General features: G+C 43.7%; 1 pseudogene; it reads left to right on the forward strand.

The window, feature by feature from the left end:
- The first annotated feature begins 928 nt into the window (after positions 1–928).
- LOC120586379 (uncharacterized) lies at positions 929–1,047 on the forward strand (annotated as a pseudogene).
- The last annotated feature ends 6,298 nt before the right edge of the window (positions 1,048–7,345 follow it).

Consider the following 7,345-nt stretch of genomic DNA (forward strand, 5'->3'; position numbering starts at 1 on the left):
TGGCTGGGCCTTCCCGGAGGAGAAAGCTGGAATGCGTATCATTCATTATTGTGTTTGCCGTATAACACAGCAAAAGTCATGTAGTTCGTGAGGACGATTAGTGTGTTTTAAAGATGAATGTGCGCTAGGACCATGAGCTGTATCTCTATAGTTTGTAAGGTTGTGTTTTGTCGGAAACCAAGGACCATGGCTGCTGTGACTCAATCCGAACAAACACAGGCCAGCCTTGCCCGTGATGAAGCACACATTCTAGTTCATTCCCAAGGCCTTTCCTTCAGATTTTCCAGAAGTTGCAGATTTTCCTTGAATATAAAGGAGTGTTTTCTTTTTTTAATCACAATACAAATACATGACCATGTGCATATTCACAATAAATACAATAAAGATGCGTGCACTGTGAGGCCAAGTGCTCCTCAAGAAGCCGGGAAAGCAAAGGCTGACTAAAGGAACAAGCTTGATTATCATCCCTTAAATTCGGAGCTTAGTTTTTAAAATATCAGATGGTAAGTGACAAATTGATGAGCATGCTTGCTTACAGCATTAAATGACAAATGTGTTTTCTACCTAGTGAGATCTAAAGAAATTCATATTTCTTAGGATCTGTCTAAAAATACAAGATCCTAATTAAATAATCCTGTGAGCAGAATGAAAAAAAAGAGCACAATCCACAGAAATTTATGGATTACGGCTAAAGCCGTACCCTGAGGGAAAACTATAGCTATAAATGTCGATATTTAATGAAAAGAAACATAGCAAATAAATAACCTAAATTTCTACTTTAAGAAACTAAACAACAACAAAAAAACAAATTAACCCAAAGCAAGCGGGAATAAGAGAACAATCAAAATCTGAGCAGAAATAAATGAAATAAAGAACAGAAAAGTAAAAAAAAAAAACAAAATCAAAAGTTAGTTTTTTAAAAAGACTAGTTTATGGTCATGCTACCCCGAACAAGCCTGATCCAATCTGATCTCAGAAGCTAAGCAGGGTTGGACCTGGTTAGTACTTGGATGAGAGACCACCTAGGAAGACCAGGTGCTGTAGGCATAAAAAAAATAATATTAAAAATAAAAATAAAGGATTATAAACTGACAAGTTCCTTGCAATCTGTGAAGTCAACCAAGGGATGCTTCGCCTGAAAAAAAAATAAAAAATAAATAAGTAAAAAAAAGAATTTAAAAGATTGAGAAAGTGGACAAACATTAACTAGACTGACCAAGAAAAATAATGAAAGAACATTCAAGTTGCAAAAATTAGGCATGAAAGAGGAGATATTACTATGGACTTTATAGAAATCAAAAGGATTGTACTGAAATCCTATGAACAACTGTCACAAACAAACTGGGTGATCTGACGACACAGTCGAGCCGTGAAACGAAGGGAAGCCCAGGGTGTAGGGCGCTGTGGCCTCTGCCTCGACACGTCCTCGAGCATTGCGCATCCCTGTCCCATGGGGAGCAACTAAGAGTAGTCAAAGTACGTCGATTGACTTACTGATTCCAACTTTTGTTATGTAGAAACATAGGTTTTACACAAATGCACCGTCGCTTATGCGAAAGCAAGTAGCTGAGGTGTCCACGGCATTGCATCTTCCCCAGGTTTGTTCGGACTCCGATCCACCATAACACATCCGGTTTTCCTCAGAATCGTTCACTTTTTTTTTTTTTCATTTGCAAAGCCACTGCCCTGGTTGCCCACGTACTCCAAAAGTATGACATTATTTGTAAACAAACAAAAATAAAATGTAAATTCCAGATAATCTCATTTAAATATGAAAATATTTTAAACGAAGTGAAGTTCCTCGAAGTCGTGTATCCACATGTTTGCTTTCCCCCAGGTCTCGTTTGGTAGAAAGTGACCACTATCGAGAAGTATGGTGGACGCAGCAGAAGGGTGCCCGCTGGGAGCCTGGACCAAGTGAGCTGCGGTCAGCTCTGGGATGCTCATCCCCCTGGGGACCCCATCAAATCTAAACTCCTGCAGTTATCATTCTGAGACCTTCATGGCCACTTTCAAGTTCAAGGTAATATTAATAAGACCTGTTTGTCGATGGTTGAAAACTCCAGTGTTTTTAAAAATTATTGCCTAATCGAGCATGACTTATTTATCTTGAGGAATTCCATTTTATGTAACTTATAAATTTAAATTATATTTATAATCGAAAACACATAAAAATCAGAATAATTAGAAGTCATAATAATTCATAGTAATTTAAGGTAGATAGATGGAGATGATTGCTCATTCTCCCTTTTAATCATTAATAGGACATGTTTACATGTTAAAGTGAAACATAAATTAGGGTATTGATGCCTATGAAATCTCTGGTTAATTATCTTAATGGCATAATTTAAAAAGCCTAAATAAATAAAAACGATTGATTTCTACCCAGACTTCACGACATCTCTAATGAAGTTGGATGGACGTGGTTGTGATTTATGATCTGCCACTTACCAGCTCTGTGATGTTGGGAAGATTCTAGACTCTTCTGAGCCATGACCCTTAATTTACAATGTGAGGAACGCTGAGTTATTCCATATTTGGGAGTAAAACAGATCGATGGTTAGAGAAAGGCAGATCTAGGGAGACAGGCAAATGTAAAGTTGACATTTCGAAGAAGCATAATTATTATCATTACCACCACTCATGAGACTCACTTGATAAAAGCTGTGAGCTTCAGGTGCATTTCAACAGTACAATTCAATGCGACCCTAAGTTAGGGAGCCGGCAACAGGAGTATATTAGAACACAGAAGAAATAGACGCAAACAGCAGGCATCTTTGGTCTATTCCTGGTGTGTAATGTCTTTAATTTAGAGTTAGCCATTTGGAAACTCAGTTTAGCAGCGATAATAAAATCCAGGTAAGCCCTGAACACCCTTCCATCTCAACATCCAAGAGAGAGCTTTGTGCGACAACTGTATGATGTCGAAATAGGATGTCCCGTGCCAAACACTTTCTTAATGTCTGTTTTGTAAATCAGATTATATCATTTTGCAAATAGAGAGTCTCTTCCAAAAAAAAAGAACAACATGCATTATTGGGGGAATTTCTGACTTGCAGTAACAATATGTCTAACAAGCTCGGCCAGGCCCAAGGGCAGTCAGCGGGGCGAGGGCGCTCCGAGCATGGCGGGCACGGTGTTCTGCAGAGCAGACAGGAGCTTCCTCCCACCTACGTCCACTTCGGAACCTCTCCATGTCCTTGGTGTAATGACTAAATTGTTACCGGTGCAGATGGAGCGCCATCGAAATCTTGAAATCCCTCGGAGGTGACCATATGGCTCCCCTCACCTTTTAATATTTAATGATGGTCCTTGGGCACTCTCCAGTTATTAGGCAAAAAGTACGAGGAAAGACTGTTCAAAATATTCTACCAAAGAAAATCCACCCTACAGGATTTAAACGTCTTTAAAATGAGCATTTCACTCACACATAATAAAATATTTGCTAAATAACTTGCTGGAAGACCAATTATCTTTTGGTAGATGTTTTTCTCTTTTGAAGTATAATCGGTCTCAAACATCCTTTCTAGCTGTTAATTTTATAAACTGATGACAGGCTTCCAACACAGTCATGACCAAGTAGCACTGTTGAGAGAAAAACCTGATAATTTTACTACCTTCGAAGAAAATGGAGTGAGTGACAAGGTCTACTTTCTCCATGAACGTAGCAAGATCGCTATCAAGAATAACTGCCCTGGAGTTCTCCGTGCTGCTGGTTACCCCCGTTTTACTGAGAGGACAGACATTTAACACTGCGAAGCATCCGTTCAAACACTTTTGGAGACTGAGTCCGGATCTGCGGGTGTGTCATTAAGGGCCACGCCCTCTCTGTCCTGCACAAAATCAACAGATGCATCCTGAGGCCCGAGACGCAGGTCTCACTGCGGAAGCTATTAGCTTATATTTCGAAGGCTAGAGTCCATTAAGTGTGATTAGTGTTTCACGGCTATCTACTCGAGCTGTTGCATCAGTGGGTTATTTTTTAAAGTTCTTTTTGCCTTCCATCCTATCATTTGTGTTTTCATCAGTCATTATTTACACGAGCCAAGATACGGAAACAACCTAAGTGTCCATCAATGGATGAATGGATAAAGAAGATGTGACATATACATACAAAGGAATACTACTCAGTCATAAAAAAGATGGAATATTGTCATTTGGTACGACGTGGATGGATTTTGAGGATATTGTGCTAAGTGAAATAAGTCAGACAGAAAAGGAGAAACATACATGTAAGATCCCACTCATATGTGAAATACAAAACAAAAACTTAATGAAACAAAGCAGAACAAAAACAAACTCATAGATACGGACTGTAGAATGAGGGTTCCCAGTGGGGAAGGGGGTTGGGGGGTGAGTAGAGGGACATGTACATGGGAACTGAGGGGAACTAGATTTTTGCTGGTGCTCATGAAATAGGTCATACGGACACTAAATTATAATGTATTACACCGGAAATTTACATAATGTTATTAACCAGTGTCATCTCAATAAATGTAAATTTAAAAAAGAATGATGAGTGTCCCATACCCTTTGCTAAACAGCTATCAGCTTTTAGCCAGCACCCAGCATTCACTCCCTTCCACATGCAGAGGGCATTGTGTCCACTAATTAGAAAAACGACAAACAAACCAAACAGAACAAAACTCCACGTGCCCCCGCGGGGTGGGTAAACTTTCCAAGATGTCTCCATTGCTGTTCTAAGAAGAGAGTCGGCTGGAGTCGCTTCCCCGTTTAGGTGCTACTCTGTTTTCTGTGGCTTTAGTCACGGCGTGCGGGTCGGTGCTAACGTGTAGGCTTGACTGACATCTGGAGCGAGCTGCTAAGGCGAGAGTTTGTTTTAACAACGATGAGACTGAGAAGAGGCTAGTCCCTTGCTTCACTTCCTAGTGTCAAAAAAAATTTGCTCTATTTTGATACTTGCCTTTGTTCCCTTCATGTGGGAATTAAACTCTATGATAAACAGACATTACAACTTGTTTCAGGAAGTGAGTGGCTGTGGCTTTGATGGATGCCCCTGGCTCGCTCTAGGCTGCCATTCAGTAATTGCTGCCACCAGGCACAGTGCAAACCCACCTGCCTTCAGTCCTCCGTTTGGACAATGCGTCCTCTTCAGAATTCTCCGGCTAACCCTTGAGCTGATGTTAATAGCTCCCTCGCCATGTCCCGAGGCTAGCTATCTTGGCACTAAACCCTCCATCGTGTAAAGTCTCGTTGCTCAGGTAACACTTTGCTGCCTCCAGAGTGATCTTCTGTGATACAGGCGTTCACCAGGCATTCATCTCTCTTCCAGGTGGCTTGAAGGGGTAATCACATAATTTACTTGGAGCCACATTCACGGTAGCTTCCTTTCTCTAGAAGAAAGGCCAGCGGAACATAATTTTAAACGTGCTTATCATAAAAGAATTTGGACAACTAGAGGCAGACAAATCTCCATCCTGAAATTATAAGTCATGAATTTGTCTAAATTCCATTCTATCTGAGATTAAATTATTCAGCCCTCTCGCCACCATTTGGATAAAGGCGAGAAAGGGACCTTCCTTGTCCAGGTCTCTGCGGGGAAATACATTTTACGGTTGTTGAGTGACTGCAGAGAATTCCCGTCTTCAGCTGGTTTACAAAAGCCTGGGTGGGCTCCGCCCTATAGGACAGACTAACCGCAGCCAATGCAAGGTGTGGGGACAGCTACTGTTCCCTGAGATGACAGATGGACTCGTTGCTGTCAGTCCCATTGGTTCTAATAAGATATTCAAAATATCTGTAATTTCTAATCTTTTTAAACTCTGTAACAGGCTCTGTGGAAGTCTCAATCTGCCTCATTGGAGCTGTGAATTAGTATTTTGGGGTTAAACGCAAAATCATCGCACACTGAGTCACTGATGTCATCACAGGGTCACACATGGTCCTCATTTGTCCTAGGACTGAGAGGTCATATTCGAATTATTTAAACCCAATAGAAAAACAGAAGCAATAATTTGGCCCGAAACCTGCACCAGTCCTGTCTAGGTTTAAGTAAATGGTTGAGCTCAGTTCGTTGGGTTGACGATGCATAAATCTAAAGTGCTGGGCCAGGTATGAAAGTACCGGAAGACAATACGATAGATGTTTAAACAGGTCGGTAATTTCGAGCTTCCGAGCCAGGTGCTCTCTTCAAGAATTTTATAATTTTAGGACCGGTGGAGCTGTCGCCAGATTCATTCTACAGGAGAGAGACTTCCGAATCCACGTCGGGCAGGTCTCATAAATTTGGATCGCTTTCTTCTTCAACGAACAACTTTGCGGTTGACTCTCGGTTGCTTCCAGTTCCATGATATCTTGAACTTTTTTGGTCAAATCCCCAGAAGATCTCGTGAGAATAAATTGTTCAAAAAGGGGCCCAAGATGTGTAGAATCAGACTTCGGGTCCTTTATCTTCCTTTGGATGTTCCTTAAAATGGGACCTTCTGGGAAGAGACCAGGAGAGGAGCGAGCGTGACTCCGGACTCCTGCAGGTGTCTGCGGAGAAGGGGAAACAGGTCGGTGCTTCTCCGACTTTCGTGTATGCTCCGCCCTTCCTTTGACCTTGCCCTTCACGACCCTTCTGGAAATGTGCGAACGTGCACTCGTGCATTCGTGTCCGAATGGAAACTTCGTTTCGATTTCACACGCTTCCTATCCCTGTGCATGTCCCTCTGCACGCGCTTCATGTCAACGTTTGCAAACACTCGCAATACCTGCGGCAGCCCAGGGGTCTGTCTCGGGATGGCTCCTCGGATTTGCACTGTCAAACGAGGCGTCGCCAAGCTGAGCTGGGCTTAAGCGTCACTTTCCTGCCGCTTAGGAGACTTTCATGTTGTTGTTTGTTTGAAAATAATGAAGAACTTCAAGGGTGAAAGCAGAGCGTTGAGCCGGGGGCGGAGCGGAGTGCGGGGCCTGCGACATGGTGGCCCAGGGCGGACCCCGAGGCCGCGGCGCGCCCTGCTCCGTAAGCCGCCGGTCAGTGCTACCAGCAGCGGCGGCGACGGCAGCGGCAGCAGCGGTAAAACGAGAGCAGACGGAACCCTGAAGCCGCCCCGGCGCCCCCGTCTCCCTCGGCCCCTCCGCTTCACTGAGAAACAGCGGTGGACGGTTTCTGACCCGCCAGACGTCCGCCCACCTTTTGCTCTACCTTGCGCCTCGCTGGGGCATGGTGGCCGACCTCCCCAGGCCACCCCGGAGCTGCTGCTCCCCAGGCCACCCCGTCCACCCGTCCCTCACACACGCCACCCGATGAACCCGCACCAGGTGGCCTCGCGACCTCGCCCCGTCCTCAGCCGCGGCCAAGGCGCAGCGACGCCACTCCCGGCTGCAAACGCCTCCAGGTCTC

The sequence above is a fragment of the Pteropus medius genome, unplaced genomic scaffold (assembly GCF_902729225.1).
Source record: "Pteropus medius unplaced genomic scaffold, Ma_sr-lr_union100, whole genome shotgun sequence".
NCBI classification, from domain to species: Eukaryota; Metazoa; Chordata; class Mammalia; order Chiroptera; family Pteropodidae; genus Pteropus; species Pteropus medius.